Below are 15320 nucleotides of genomic sequence, written 5' to 3'. Positions count from 1 at the left end.
TTTTTGTCAGCCCTGAATTCATCAGGCACTTGGACTAGGTGATTGCTGTAGGTCCCTTCCAACAAAAATTAATCTATTCTACTCTGCTCTGCTCTGTTCCGTTTTGTTCTATTCTAAAGTGCTGGTCACAGGCCCCAGGGCAGGCAGGATGGTGCTCAGTCCAGCTGTGGGGCTGGGGATCTGCAGCAGCAATTCAAAAGCCCTGGGCTATTGGAATATGGGAAGAGAGCAATATTTTTTTCACTACAGAGCACCGTTGCATCATGAGGGTTAATGGGGCCACCCTCCTAAATGAGGTGGCAAAACAAGCCTTACTGGCCTCAGAAAATGATCTTCTTTTTCTGAAAATACTAAAATTTAATAGATTTTTCTCTATTACAATGGCATTTTCCAGGAAATGGATTTATCTTACACAGACCACCAGCAATAAGATCATTCTCAGCCAGTACGAAGCTATATATATATATATTCCTAAAACAACTTCAAAGATGTGTCACAGAAGACTGAGTCCAAGCCAAATTAGAACTGTGGATTACAAAGACATTTTCAAAAGGCGTGTGTGTAAAAAGCTCAAAGATATTTCTCAGTTCAGGAAACAACACTTGCACTTTGGTCCTTTTTTTTCTTTGCAGACAGATCATTCAAAGGAAGCCAAAACCACACATTCACTGAGAACGAGCATCTGGAGCACCCAATGGGGTTCTTCCCCAACTACAGTGCTTTAGACATACTTAACATCAGCAGCTTCCACAGTTATTCCTGAATTGTTATTTTCAGTTTTTCTATACTCACCATTTTTGTGAACTATGTCTTTAAACCAATCTCTTAATATATGTGATTAGCTTGTCCTTTTTTTTTGCCCCACCAGTGAAGGGAGAGAATTTTGTCCTTTTTCCAGTCCAGAAGTACTCACAAGACAGACAGCAACTGAATAAGGAGCTGAAAAATAGCTATGAATTTATTGTTGTAATATTATTCATTTAAGCCTTCTATAAAAGTTTGTTAGGGATGGGCATGAGGGAGTGGAATATCATAGGAATTTCCATAATTTAGTACCTCAAAGCAAGGAACAGTAGAGGAAATCTTCAAGCACTTGTCTCCAAATCAATGCTTCTTTGCTTGAAAGGTAGAAGCAGGGAATGTTTTATTTGCAGTATTTCAGAAAAGACTAAATGCAGCTCAAATGACAGAACTTTTAGAATTTGTATAAATTCTTTGAACCTTTTAAGGTTTGGTACGATTTACGCATTATGGAAAAAGGATCTTCAGGTCCTGAAACAGTGAGGTGTTGTTAATCTCTATTATATTCTAAATGTTGCTGTCGTAACAGTAAATGAAAATCCCTCCCAATCCCAAATATTTCAGTGAGTTGAACGAGGGTCATAGGGGGTGGGAGGATACCCACACACAATCAGCATCTATCATATGGGGGCAAGAGGACCCCAGTAAAATTCTTCAGATAATTCAAATCTTAGAGCACTATCTCTCTGCACAGAGGCAACAATTACTTGATGAAATCTTACCACTCTGTAGAACGCACTTTGTGATGTATATCAGTGAGAGAGAACTTTGTCTCCCATCTCTATTTGCTCATTACAAGAACAAAAGAGTGATACTGACAAATACAAATTTTCAGTGGTCTTTATTAAGACATACGTATTTGTTTATGTAGAACAAAACTGAAAGGCTCTCATCTGTGTTTCCCGGAGGAGAAGGAAGGGAAGAGACAGGAGTTAAGACTGCTTTGAATGTAGAGCTCTACTCTCTGTAGCTGTGGCCATCTACCAGTGTGACCATGCCTCTACCTGCAGGACATTTGGTAAGTTTGCTTCGTCTTGGTTTAGTCCAACTTAATTCTTCAGGGCATAAAAGACAGGAGACCTGTTGGAAAAAAATAACAAACAACAAACCAGCAATTAGAAACATTCTGATATTGAAGACCTGACTGATTTTCTTCAGAAAGAATACTCACTAGGCTGAAGAAAGTCTTCATTTTTTTTCCAAAATAATGAAGGTATTTGATGAGGTGCAGTTTGCATTCTTACTATAATATAAGTGCGAACAGTTTTGTCCTATGGGTTCAAATGTGAAGAAGAAAACTGTGATGTTCTATTGGCATGCCAAAAAAAAAAAGGTATCTCAAGTAAATCGTATTTACAATTTAAAACTAAGTACAGAATTATGCAGCATGCTGTCCTTCACCAGCACTGATAAACATCAAGTGTTTTCTAAAATGGAACAACAGCATCCATTATGATGTCTCGGAACACATATACTTCATAATTAACATTATTACAAGAGGAAAGCTCTTTTCTGTAAAAGCAGTGCAGTTAAGCGACATTCATAATACCTACCATGCAGCCCATTAACCTCAGCAATTTTAAGTAGCGTCATAGTCATCCGTGGCATTTCAGATTTCTCACAGCTTCAAATCTGTGGGCAGCTTCACAAGATTTTTGCAAAGTTTCTCATGACTAGGACATCTGTAAATTCCCTCCAGACCTTTCTTCAATTCATCTCTTGTTACGCACTCAGTAATTCACATCTCTGAATAAGGATAAAGGTATGTGCTTAAAACCATGCTCTGCTTAACACAGTATCTTTTTCTAAAAAAAAAATATATTGACAGTTTTAGGTACTGTAAGATATTAAAAAAGTACTGTTCCTTAATCTTACCTTTTTTCCCCTTTCAGAATGAGTTTTTGATGAGCAGCGTTCCCAGTCGAGCCTCATAGTGAGAAGTCAAACCAATCAGATATCGATCTTCCGGCTTTTACCAACTAATCCACCATTTAGAATACGTATCTTCAAAGGTTTTAGCAACCTCACTATTTAGGTGAAAAAAATGTATATATTTTTATAGGCATATGAAACAGTGCAACCCTGTCTGATGTGTTGCTTAGAGACAACAGCTAAGAGCAGAATCCTAAAATATTCAAGAAATTTCAGTATTTTTCGAGTATCAGTGGCTAGTATTTTAATGTTCTGGTTTCATAGTTTTTAAAGGTGATTTCCAATCCAGAAGATGGTAAAGATAATCCACATCTCTTCAGTAGCCACTGAAAGTTCCCTCTTTTGGTTTTTAATTTCCACTCAGTTGTTCTCGAGTACTGCCTCTCTCCTGAGGTTCATTTTGCTGATTTTTTTTTTTTAGTTCGATAACTGTGAAAGAAAGAGTATTAAATTCTCTTAAATTCAGTGCCAAACTTTCTTCCTGGTTGCGCACTTGTGAAATACGAAGGGTGGCTGGTTTTGACTAGGATAGAGTTAATTTTCTTCATCGTAGCTGGTATGGGGCTTTGTTTTGGGTTCGTACTGAAGACAGCATTGATAACGCAGGGATGTTTTCATTATTGCTGAGCAATGCTTACACATTTCAAGTACTTTACTGCTTCTCATCCCATGCCACCAAAGAGCAGTCTGGAGGTGCAAGGAACTGATTGAGGTTTCATCAGCAAAATCGAAGCAGAACTGCTATAACAATAACACCTATAAGTTACCTCTCTTACAATGTACTCACAGTCCTGCTTCCTTGACATAAATACTTCTGTAATTCTGATACAGATATATGAGAGTCTTATATGAAGAAATACATGATAATGATGTTAAAGGAATTCAGAAATCAGCATGCACAGAAGAGGATGTCATGTCTTCCTGTCTGGCAGCGCTAAATAACGTTGCACTACATAACTCAATGTAATACAACGTGAAAAGATATTTAGATCCTCAGAGTATGCAAATGTCTAAGAAATACAAAATATACGGGATTTTATACACACATACACCCAATCTGCATTAGTGCTAGGAGGGAAAAAGAATATATGCACTCTCAGAAGTCAAATCCTACCTATCCAACTTGTTATTTACCTTGTGTGATGCAGAGATGCAGACTCTGGACATAGAGGCTCCAAATGGCATATCCATGGACAACTTAAATGGGTTTGGATCATCTATTAAAAGCTAATCAAAAGTATCTGAGCTGCTTTAGGGTTTTATGTCCAAGGGTCAGGCCTTGGACTTCAGGATAGTCCTGAATTTTGAAGGACTACATGTGCTTGTATGCTCAGGAGTGGGGATTTGTGATCTGAACACAAGGGAAAGATGGTTGGTTTTGATGTTGTTTGCACTATGAAAATAAAGTCGTGCAACTAAACATTAAAATCACCATGGCTCATTTCTATCAGGGCAGTTAAAACTTACCAACTCTTAGTGAATGCAGGCGGCAATCATACCAAACAGCTTAGCTTCCTTCCAATTATGCCATGCCAAAGCACACTATGCTGTCATAAAACTCCTTTATGTCTCTCAGCTTTCCTACTTTCTACCCTGGCCCTCAATGAGGGACACAAAGACTTATAGTGATAGGACAAGGGGCAATGGGTATAAACTGGAGAGGAGCAGATTTAGGCTAGACATAAGGAAGAATTTCTTCACCATGAGAGAGGTGAGGCCCTGGCCCAGGTTGCCCAGGGAAGCTGTGGCTGCCCCATCCCTGGAGGTGTTCCAGGCCAGGTTGGATGGGCCTTGGGCAGCCTGAGCCAGTGGGAAGTGTCACTGCTCATGCCTGGGGAGCTGGAACTGGATGGACTTGAAAGTCCCTTCCAACCTGAACTATTCTATGCTACTTTTTACTGCAATGCACTAAGTCACCAGGAATTTTTGGAAAAGGGCTCTTTAGAAACTGCTCGAGCCGCTACATCCCTGGCTATGCAGCAGAGCCCATCAAGCCCTGCAGAAGGTGGGGGAGACAGCTGCTGTACCACTCTCCACTCTCTGCAGCTCCCACAGACGCCTTAGCTCTGCTCCTACAGCCCACGGAGCTGCTCTGAGTCACAACTCATAACGCAAAACTTCCGTCTGCAGGAAGGTTCCTTCTTTGTAAGTAATGGGAGATGATAGTCTGAGTAGGGGAAAAAACACCAGAAATGTGGCTTTCATCTGAGGAACGATGCAGTCAATGTCCTGCATTTAAACTTGTCCAAACTGTGGGGAGATGGATTTCATATTTGCTTGACATAGAATCATAGCATGGTTTGGGTTGGAAGGGACCTTAAAGATCACCCAGTTCCAATCCCCCGGCCATGGGCAGGGACACCTCCCACTGGCTCAGGCTGCCCAAGGCCCATCCAACCTGGCCTGGAACACCTCCAGGGATGGGGCAGCCACAGCTTCCCTGGGCAACCTGGGCCAGGGCCTCACCGCTCTCATGGTGAAGAGATTCTTCCTAATGTCCAGTCTAAATCTGCCCCTCTCCAGTTTATACCCATTGCCCCTTGTCCGATCACTCCAAGCCTTTGTGAACAGCCCCTCCCCAGCTTTCTTGTAGCCCCTTCAGGTACTGGAAGGTCACTATAAGGTCTCCTCTGAGCCTTCTCTTCTCCAGGCTCAACAACCCCAACTCTTTCAGTCTGTCCTCGTATGGGAGGTGCTCCAGCCCTCACATCATCTTTGTAGCCTCCTCTGGACCTGTTCCATCAGCTCCATCTCCTTCTTATGTTGAGGATTCCAGAACTGGAGACAGTATTCCAGCTGATGTCTCCCAAGAGAGGAACAGAGGGGCAGAATCCCCTCCCTCGCCCTGCTGGCCACGCTGCTTTGGATGCAGCCCAGGACACGGTTGGCCTTCTGGGCTTTGAGTGCACGTTGTCAACTCATATTGAGCTTTTCATCAACCAGCCTCGCCGAGTCCTTCTCCAGAGGGCTGCTGCAAGAGATGACACTCCAAAATAAAGCCATATAATATAGAGAGAAATTTTGTGTAGAGAAGATTTTTGTACTTTTTAACATATACCACTCCTGTAATCTAACTAAACACTAAAAGTATGTTTGATAGAGTATCCAGATTTGTAAGATACAGGTTCTAAAGGTCATTTTCTGTAACACTGATCACCACCTGATTAAATTGCCTACTGCTCCAAATTTAATGAGAGACTGAAAATTCTCAATGGTAATTGGGACAGCTGATTCTTTAAAGAGAGAAAGTGAGTGGGTAGATAGTTGAAGCACAGAAGAATGCTTATCAGTGTGGAGGTGGAAGAAGTCCTTACTGAGAAAATCAACTAAAGACTATTTTATTTGGAAAACATTGAATTTTTATTTGTGCTACTTCACTTGAGTGCTGGATACAGCATCAATTCTATATGGGGACAGAAAAAAAAAAAACAACGGAAGAAGAAAAAAATCCAGCAACCAATAACCCAGCATTCTCTCTCCTGCCTACATTTGTATACTGTATGAGGAAATTAATGATTTTACACTTTTTGGTATAAAATATCTGCAAGTATTGTCAGGAACTCTCTAAGTAATTTGTGTCTGTCCCTGTTTTCACTAAAATTAAAAAGTTTATTAGTCCAAATAATGTCATTCTCAGGAAATCTTAATACACAGAAAGATATAAGCAGAGAGACGTGATGACTTTCTGATTGAACAACACAGAAACTTTACTTGAGGAAATAAGAAATAATTTTAGCCTAATTAATATAAAGTCTCACAAAGCCACTAGGTATTAATTATGTTTCTGTAATAAGATTATCAAAAAGTTTTACGGGGGATTGAAATGGCACTAAAATAAACTGCTGCTAAGTATGTGGCTCATGTATATCAGGAACACAACGATAAAAGGAAAAATGGCAGTATTTTTTAAATCATAGTCAGATTTTTTCTGCCTAAAAAGAGTCCATTTCAAATAAGTAACATTTAAAGGAAATCCTATGAAATGCTTTATATAAAATATCAAGCAAGGCAATTGCAATAGACCTTCTGTGCTCATAATCAAGAGAATTACTAATATTTTTATGTCTTTAAGTCTGCAACTCCATACTTCACCTCAACAGAAAAATGCATATCAAAAGTTCAAGCTGACTTCTTTGTAAGTTAAAATGTGTCATAAAAGCAAAATCTGAGTTTATTAAAAAAAAAACACGAATGTGTTTTAGTAATATCATTGAAAACAGTAATTCAGTGGTTCTAAATTAAAGGGGGGGGGGGGGGGGAAAAAGCATAAGGGAAGTCCTTAAGTACGTTCTGGTTCTGTGAAATGACAAGTCCAGCATCAAGAACTCTGATGAGTCTGGGATCCTCAGGTCACGCCCAGGAGGGCCATTTAAGTGCCCCAGCAGAAAAGTCCTCTCTCAGAAGCTATATTTACTGTTTCTTGCCCATTCTGTGCCAGGAGCTTGTCAAAACAGATGACTCGTGGTTCAAGACAGAGGTTAAAATCTGTCTTCAAGCATATGACCATGGTTTGTTGCTCAGTTGAAAGACTGACTAGTTTTCTAGTTCCCAATTTTCTTCTCTTTCAGAGTAGGTATTTCATTTAGAATCCTATCTGTCTGGGTGAAAAGGACAGACATCAACTGCTTATTCATCCATCTGGTATAAAATGTTTAACAAGGCACTGAGGTATTGGCAAAATGTGCAAAACAAACAGCATGCTCAAGCTATAAGCAGCTGAAGAGATTGAAGCATGAGCAACCACCAAGCATGAGCAACCTGTCCTCTGTTCCCAGCAGCCAGGAGAAATGGACTTACAGTAAAATGTTATTTTCTTTTTTTTAAGAGAAAGCAAATGCAGGTTTGGGCAATTCTCCCCAGGTCTATCATTATTTTCACAGAGCACAGAGATCACTCTTGGCGTCCTGCTCCAGGGCAACAAAGGAAAGGGGAGAGCTCCGACAACTTTCAGCAGAAGAGAGGCTTAACTCTTCACACCATAGTCATTCCTGTGTGCAACGAAAAGGGACTTCACTGCTAATTATAGCTTATTGGTGCTATTGCATTATAAGTTATCACAAACAACCAAACAATAAAAAAAGAAAAAATTAAAAATGCCCGGGCACAGTATTACTTTCAGACTGCCTACAGAAGGGGTTCGGGTTAGACGAGACATTCTTGTTTGGAAAATCTTCTGGCTTATCTTCCCCTTAAGAGACTGAAATCCTTTTTCCTATACTTGAATTACTTTCCTCTTGTCAAATGCTTGGAGCGCATACCTTAGGCCCCGGTAAGAGGTCTTCTCTGCCCCTAGAATGATCAATTTATAAGGCTTTTCATTGCAAACGAACAAAGATGAAATCTTTGCAAATCCCTCTGTTCACAGGAAAGCTACCTTTGCATCAGCTGTTACACCCCCAGTCCCTCATTTCCTGCGACAGATACAAGAGACACATCAAAACAAGATGTCTGTGTAGGTGAGAGGTTCATAGAGTTGGTATAAGATGCACAGGAACCTTATCCATCAATAATTCAAATCAAACCTTTGACTCGTCTAACTTTGGGGTCAACTAGTGCCTATTCCCTCGTCACTTCATGTGCCCAAAAGTAGAGGGCAGAAAGAATGATGGAAGAAGCTTGGGGCTTATTCTAATGTTTGGAACATGTTGTAACCTCACTTCAACAAAAAAAGGAGAGTACATTATATTAAATATTCCTTTACCTCACCATATGCCCTTACCAGGGCTTTTGGGTGGGATTTTTAGACCTCTTTGAATGTGGTTACATAATTACGATTGAGCTCTGTTCTCATGTAGAGGAAATCTGGAGATGTTCCTCTTCCCTCCCCTTAAGCACGGAACAGTGAAGAGCACCCATGGCAGAGCCCGCTTTTCCTGTTTCATCCTGCTCTGACTTTTCAGCCTTTGAGGAAAAATAAAACCCTGAAAATGTTTCTGCTCTAAATGAACTTTCAAACCTATGTTCCCTAAACAGTTTGTAATTCGGGTGGGGGAAGGAAGAACAAACAAACAAACAAAAAAAGGAAACAGAAAGAAGAGAGTTTGTAAAAGCTAGCATTTCCATTTTTATATTTTTAAATGCTCAAGCTATCATATTTCTAGGACTCTTTCTATAATATCTAGATTCCAGTGGCATTATAAGATCACCATTCAGTGATCAAGTCTACAAATTGCCTTAGAGAAAGACAATCCCTGACAGAATAAAGAGAAGAGAGAAGTGGATGAGAGCAAGACAATTATGATTACTAAACTACACAATCATTTTTTTCATTTGACCTCTATAGAGAAAGCATATTTTATTATTCACTCTGCCTGAACTCTGTTCTGTATGTCTGGTTCTTTTATACACTGAAGACAGTGTGACTGAAGTACCAAATGAACATAAATAACATTTACATTCAACTTGCACTTCTTATGTCACAAAGCTTAAGAACGCCAAGTAGATAAATCCAAACAAATCTAATTTCACATTTCATAGAATCATAGAATCACCAGGTTGGAAAGGACCTACTGGATCATCGAGACAAATCATTCCTAACAGTCCCTAAACCATGTCCCTCAGTACCTCATCCACCCGTTCCTTAAACACCTCCAGGGAAGGTGACTCGACCCCCTCCCTGGGCAGCCTCTGCCAGTGCCCAATGACCCTTTCCGTGAAATTTTTTTTCCTGATGTCCAGCCTGAGCCTCCCCTGGTGGAGTTCAAGGCCATTCCCTCTTGTCCTGTCCCCTGTCACTGGGGAGAAGAGCCCAGCTCTCTCCTCTCCACAACCTCCTTTCAGGTAGCTGTAGAGAGCAATAAGGTCTCCCCTCAGCCTCCTCTTCTCCAGGCTAAACAACCCCAGCTCTCTCAGCCGCTCCTCGTAAGACTTGTTCTCCAGACCCTCACCAGCTTCGTTGCTCTTCTCTGGACACACTCCAGAGCCTCAACATCCTTCTTGTGGTGAGGGGCCCAGAACTGAACACAATACTCAAGGTGTGGTCTCACCAGTGCCGAGAACAGAGGGAGGATAACCCCCCTGGACCTGCTGGTCACACCGTTTCTGATCCAAGCCACGATGTCATTGGCCTTCTTGGCCACCTGGGCACACTGCTGGCTCATGTTCAGTCACTGTCAATCATTACCCCCAGGTCCTTCTCCTCTGTGCAGCTCTCCAGCCACTCTTCCGCCAGTCTGTAGCGCTGCATAGGGTTGTTGTGCCCCAAGTGCAGAACCCGGCATTTGGCCTTGTTGAACCTCATGCCATTGCCCTCAGCCCAGCAGTCCAGCCTGTTCAGATCCCTTTGCAGAGCCTCCCTACCCTCCAGCAGATCCACACTTCCTCCCAGCTTAGTGTCATCTGCAAACTTGCTGAGGGTGCACTCAATGCCTTCATCCAGGTCATTGATAAAGACACTGAACAGGGCTGGACCCAGTACTGAGCCCTGAGGAACCCCACTTGTGACTGGCCTCCAGCTGGAGTGAACTCCATTGACCACCACCCTCTGGGCCATCCAACCAGTTTTCAACCCAGGAGAGTGTGCACCCATCCAGGCCAGAGGCTGACAGTTTCTGAAGCAGAATGCTGTGAGAAACTGTGTCAAAGGCTTTACTGAAGTCCAAGACTACAGCCACAGCCTTTCCCCCATCCAGTAGTCGAGTGATTTTGTCATAGAAGGCGATCAAGTTAGTTTGGCAAGATCTGAGGTCAGACTGACAGGCCTGGAGTTCCCTGGATCCCCCCTGCAACCCTTCTTGTAAATTTCATGATAGATTCAGGAATAATAAAGCATAATGATATAACAGTGGAAAAAAATAAATGCCTACTTCATATTTGGTCTCATTTTATTCTCCGAGGGGTACACATTGTCATTAATTCTGCAGGCTATATACCAAGACAAGGACATTTAGTCATGAAATCTCTGTCAGAGAATTGATAACTGTCAAGAATCTGTTCATCACAACACTTGTTTCTTCTTGATTCACTTTAACTTTAACAAAACTGAATATTAATGCACAACAAAAATAGTAGTCTTTGCATGCAAAACGTATGTGTTTCACTGAAGACACCTCCACTTCCTCCTACCAAACAGCTGTGTACAATAGTGTATTCCAAAGAATTTGCTTTAATGCTAGAGCAGCAAAGAATGGCTGAGGTAAAAGGAAGTCTTTTTTGCGAAACACCTTGTTTACTGAAAGTGCTTGAATGTATTTTTACTTTATTTACCAATTATAAAGCTGCTATTATATTATGTAACTTATTCCAGGCCAGAATTAATCTACAATAAAGCTATGATCTGAATGAATCTTTAAAGAATTATCAGCGCTTTCTACCCCATCTATTGGTGAACTAGAAAGAGGTAACAAAAAAGGCCTTAGGAAAAAGCAGCATTATGGATAGACATGAAAACCTGTTATTAATCAACTATTCATGTGTGCAGGGGGAGCAGAGACATGTTGAGAATTGCACTTTGGGTCAAAAATAGGATTAGTAAATCTCAAATAGATGTTTGAGCCAAGAGCAATAGTTCATAGTATTTATCTTGAGGCTAATTGGTGCACTGAATAAAGTATATTATATCTTTCTATGTGCATCATCTGAATGCAAGGCTTTTTATAGTTCTGTTACCAAGAAAACTTTTATGATGAGGCTACTTCTTGTATGGATGTCATGATTTCTTTGTGCAAAAACATATTAGCCAATTCAGGGAAGTTTGATGCTACAAAGGGTGGTTCCAGGATGATTTATTTCAGGACAGGATTTTCATACAGTGCAAATTGCAACTCGTTAGTGAAGTACAGCAGAGCTTCCAGACTGGAAGGACACGCGATGACCATGTGCGCAGAAGCAACACCAGTTTGCTTTTATAGTCTAAGAAGTTAATGCACAGTGACCAGATGGTACTCTCATAAGTTTGATCTATTTTCACTAATAACGAACGATTAGTGATCAATAATTTCCTTTAGCTTCTGCACTGGGCTGTGTCTTGCCTGTGTGTTATGCACCTTCCTGCGTGTGAACACACCGCTTCCCCAGTCATTATCAATTCAGGTTTCCAGCAGAGAGCTGATAAAGCCATACCCTTACTGAAGGACAATGGATCTACGGTTAACACCTCTAAATGAAACGGCATTGCATCGAAGCTTTAGATCCAAGACAATCATTACTTGTCTGTACAAAACTACGAAAGACAAAAGGATGTATCAATGACTGATTAGAAAAAGGACTTTTTTCGAAGGCTTTATTTCAGGGAAGAGGTGGTCAAAAGCAGCACTTTGTCCACTAAAGCTCTTGCAGCATTGAGCAATGACAAACTTAAGTAACTTCTGCTTGGACTACCAAGTTGAATTCATCATACGTCATCAAGAGGATCTCGGATGACCCAAACTCCTCCAACACAGGCAACAGTCAAGCTAGCAAGAATTGATCGAGATGTCACAAGAGGTAAGTCAAGTTGGAGCATGGGACTGACACTAACATAAAGCAGCTGCAAGAATCAGAATCATAGAATCACTAGCTTGGAAAAGACCACAAAACCATGTCACTGAGCACCTCATCTACCCATCTTTTAAATACCTCCAGGATGGTGACTCAACCCCCTCCCTTGTCAGCCTCTGCCAGTGCCCAATAACTCTTTCCATGATTTTTTTTTTCATGATGTCCAGGAAGATTACATCCACAGCCTTTCCCTTACCCAGTAGGCAGGTCAGGTTAGTTTAAAGTTAGAAAAGAAGAAGATAGGGAGAACCCATTGTGTATTTTTAAGGAAGAGACAGCATGTTCTCCATGGACTGGACACAAGAAGGACAGAAGGTGCTCTGTGTTAGCCAGCAAACAGATAAGGGGTTGCACAGAACACAAGAAGAAAGACAGGAGAGCCTGATGAGAGATTTATTCGTCCGATATTCACATAGGCAAGTGGAAAACCTGAGGTGAGAATTACTCTTAAAATGTTTTTTTCCACACAGACTTTCCACATGATGTAAGGTCAGCACTTCTTTAATTAGTACACATGGAAGGGAATTTTGGCATGTTTCAGGGCTGAAGCCTGCACAAATGATCGTCAAATATCATAAAAAGGCACTTTTTTGCTTTCAGGAACAGCAGTCAGAATAGTTGTCTTAGGTAAAAAAATACAAACTGTTGGTCTCCGTGGGGGCAGGGAAAGGAACACCTCAACATCAGACACCCACACACTAAAGTTGATATAATAAACTGATTTTCAAGATGCTGAGTTCAGTCAGTTATATATAATTTTCCTATGCTTGATGTTCACTTTAATTGAGTAGTTATGCTAATTACAACCTCACTGTACTCTTGCTCTTCATGGGGCTATTTTGCATAGGGACACATTTTAATTAAAGAGTATTTTCTTCTGTGCCACTGATACCCATCCAGATATCCTCGCACAGGTTTCCTCCAGTCCAGCTGTGTACACCTATGCATGCAAAGGGGTAAAGTAAGTGCAGCTCTAATGTAGTAAAACTTCATCCTCTCTTGCTCACAGACAGTCTCCTTTTTCCTTTTTTTTTTACTTTGCCTTTCAGAGCATTGTGGACACTGGAATTAATGTTTGCTGCCTCTTCTTTTTTCTTATTTTCCTAGACTCATGCTGTAATAGAATTGAGACTTATCCCGAAGTCTCTACAAAATTAGGGTGATGAAAGATACGTATATCAGCTGACAAAACCAAAGTAAGAATAGGAAAATTTTTTCTTCCTCATACCTCAAGATTTTGCTGAAAGAAATTTGCATTTGGTATTTTCCTTTCCTGGACTGGGCTTTTGGGCATAAATCCAACAGGACAGATTAAAAGTTAATTATTTCCATTCATCTTGCAATAGTCAAAAACCAAGGTGCAGTCATGAAGAATGTGTAGGGGACCTTAACTGGAAGAACAATAGTAAGTCCTTTTGTTTCTGTTCTCATGTAGCAGAGAAACGATACTCGAGAAAACAAGAAAAATATCTGTATTTTAACATTACATTGAAAGATTTTGTACATTGAAAATAAATCTGAAAAACTTATTTCCCCCTTGTATCTTAATTCAAAATAAAAGCCTAATTACATTGCTGTGAATGGTAATCTGCATTCCTTGGGTCAAAGAGATCGGCACTAAGCTGCCCAATGATCATGCAGAAAGCGTTCAACTCACCCAGATGTCACTGCCTTAGGTGACGTGGTTATCATCTTTCTCCCTTGCAGCAACAAATCTGCCAGTGGAAAACTTACAGCCTCCTCAGTTCCTCCAAATCGTCTCTCTATATGTAATTTTGCCATTTTCCTTAGCATAGAGAGGTAGCAACATATCAACCCCACTATAAAATGTGCATTTCTGCTTTCATCAAACTCATTTGACAGAAACTGAGTACCTAGCTGGCAGGATTGAGAACCTCTTGAGAACTAGTAAGAGTGACCACCGAGGCAAAGGACACATCTGACTCGGCAGAGCAGTAGCAGGATCTAACCCTGCCCTTTCCCAGTCCTGTTTGTTCATCCCCAGCTATTCTCATGGATGCTGCCAGTGCGTTACTACTGTCATTCTAACATTTAAGCAAAATTCTTCCGAGTGAGAGCAAGCTGTAAGTCACTGTAACTATTTTTCATCAGAATGCAAGCTGCGGGTGATTCAGCATCCATGGCCTTTTCAAATCCCAAGTTCTCAGCAGCTCCAGCAGAGGCACTACTGCTGTGCCAGGATGGCACCGCGGAGGGTTCGCTGTGAGTGATATAAGGAACGAAGATGAAAGCAGTTAATTTCTGCTAAGAATACACAAAAAGTGGTTCAGCCAAGAAATCACCACAAATTAGCAGAGAAAACATGGCATTAACAAAGCTACCAATTGAAAAAGACATGCAAATAACACAGCCTCTATTCTTAATTAGAACAGGTCACTGTCAGCTTCATTTGCCTTTTTATTGGGGCAAACGCAAAGATCTCAGATGCGTATGTGACAGCTGTGAAGAAATAAAGAATACAGGGCAGATTCACAGCTTTCTCATATTTTAAGAGTTTTCTTGAGGGACCTGAATGCTCACATACGAGCAACACCCACTCTTACTGCTCTGCGTGAATGCGATTACCAAGAGGTTGTGACTTTTTCTTCCAGGCACTAAGTTCTCCACACAGACACACAACTTGACAAACAGCCTTTCTAGAGCAGGGTTAGCACCAAGGCGAGAGTGTATAACTTGCTGTCTCAATGTAAACCTTTGAAGGTTTACTTTGCTTTGGTTGTCTCAGATCACTAGTTAGAAATCTTGCTCAAAAAAAAAAGTATACTTTTCCTAAAAACAGCCCAACTAAGAAACTGGGTTCAAAGTATTTCTGGTTTCCAGGGAACACCAGCGTTGATTGCAATGGGAAGTTCAGAGTTGAAGATTCAGAATTGCTCGGAAAGGAGTGAACCAGGAGCGGGGAGCCTGAGGAGGAGGAACAGCGACTAATTGAGGAAGTGAATAGCATCGAGATGGAGAGAATCAGAGGGAGGACTGGTTGGAATTGAGGCAGAAGGGATAATCCTGATCATTGCCAGGAATTCAGGATACTCAGTATTACTCTTCTAGCAAGAACCTCTGAATCCTGTGTACGGACAGATCCATTTAAT

The 15320-nt window shown here is 41.0% G+C and overlaps 1 protein-coding gene and 1 long non-coding RNA gene across 10 annotated transcripts in view; both read right to left on the bottom strand.

Moving 5' to 3' along the window:
* The window catches only part of DLGAP2 (DLG associated protein 2), a 508423-nt gene that overhangs the window by 380712 nt on the left and 112391 nt on the right, over positions 1-15320 (bottom strand). The gene's annotated exons all lie outside the window — the stretch shown is intronic.
* LOC128851765 (uncharacterized) lies at positions 1665-3857 on the bottom strand. Of its 2 annotated transcripts, XR_008449198.1 has the most exons (4): positions 2677-3857; positions 2355-2547; positions 1973-2109; positions 1665-1881 (listed from the first exon to the last, which is right to left on the bottom strand). It is a non-coding gene; the product is annotated as an uncharacterized LOC128851765 (long non-coding RNA). The 2 variants fall into 2 exon arrangements; XR_008449197.1 differs by lacking the exon at positions 1973-2109.

The sequence above is a fragment of the Cuculus canorus genome, chromosome 3 (assembly GCF_017976375.1).
Source record: "Cuculus canorus isolate bCucCan1 chromosome 3, bCucCan1.pri, whole genome shotgun sequence".
In the NCBI taxonomy this organism is placed as follows: Eukaryota; Metazoa; Chordata; class Aves; order Cuculiformes; family Cuculidae; genus Cuculus; species Cuculus canorus.
Note: the sequence above shows the minus strand (reverse complement) of the source record. Positions and strands in the feature narration are given on the sequence as shown.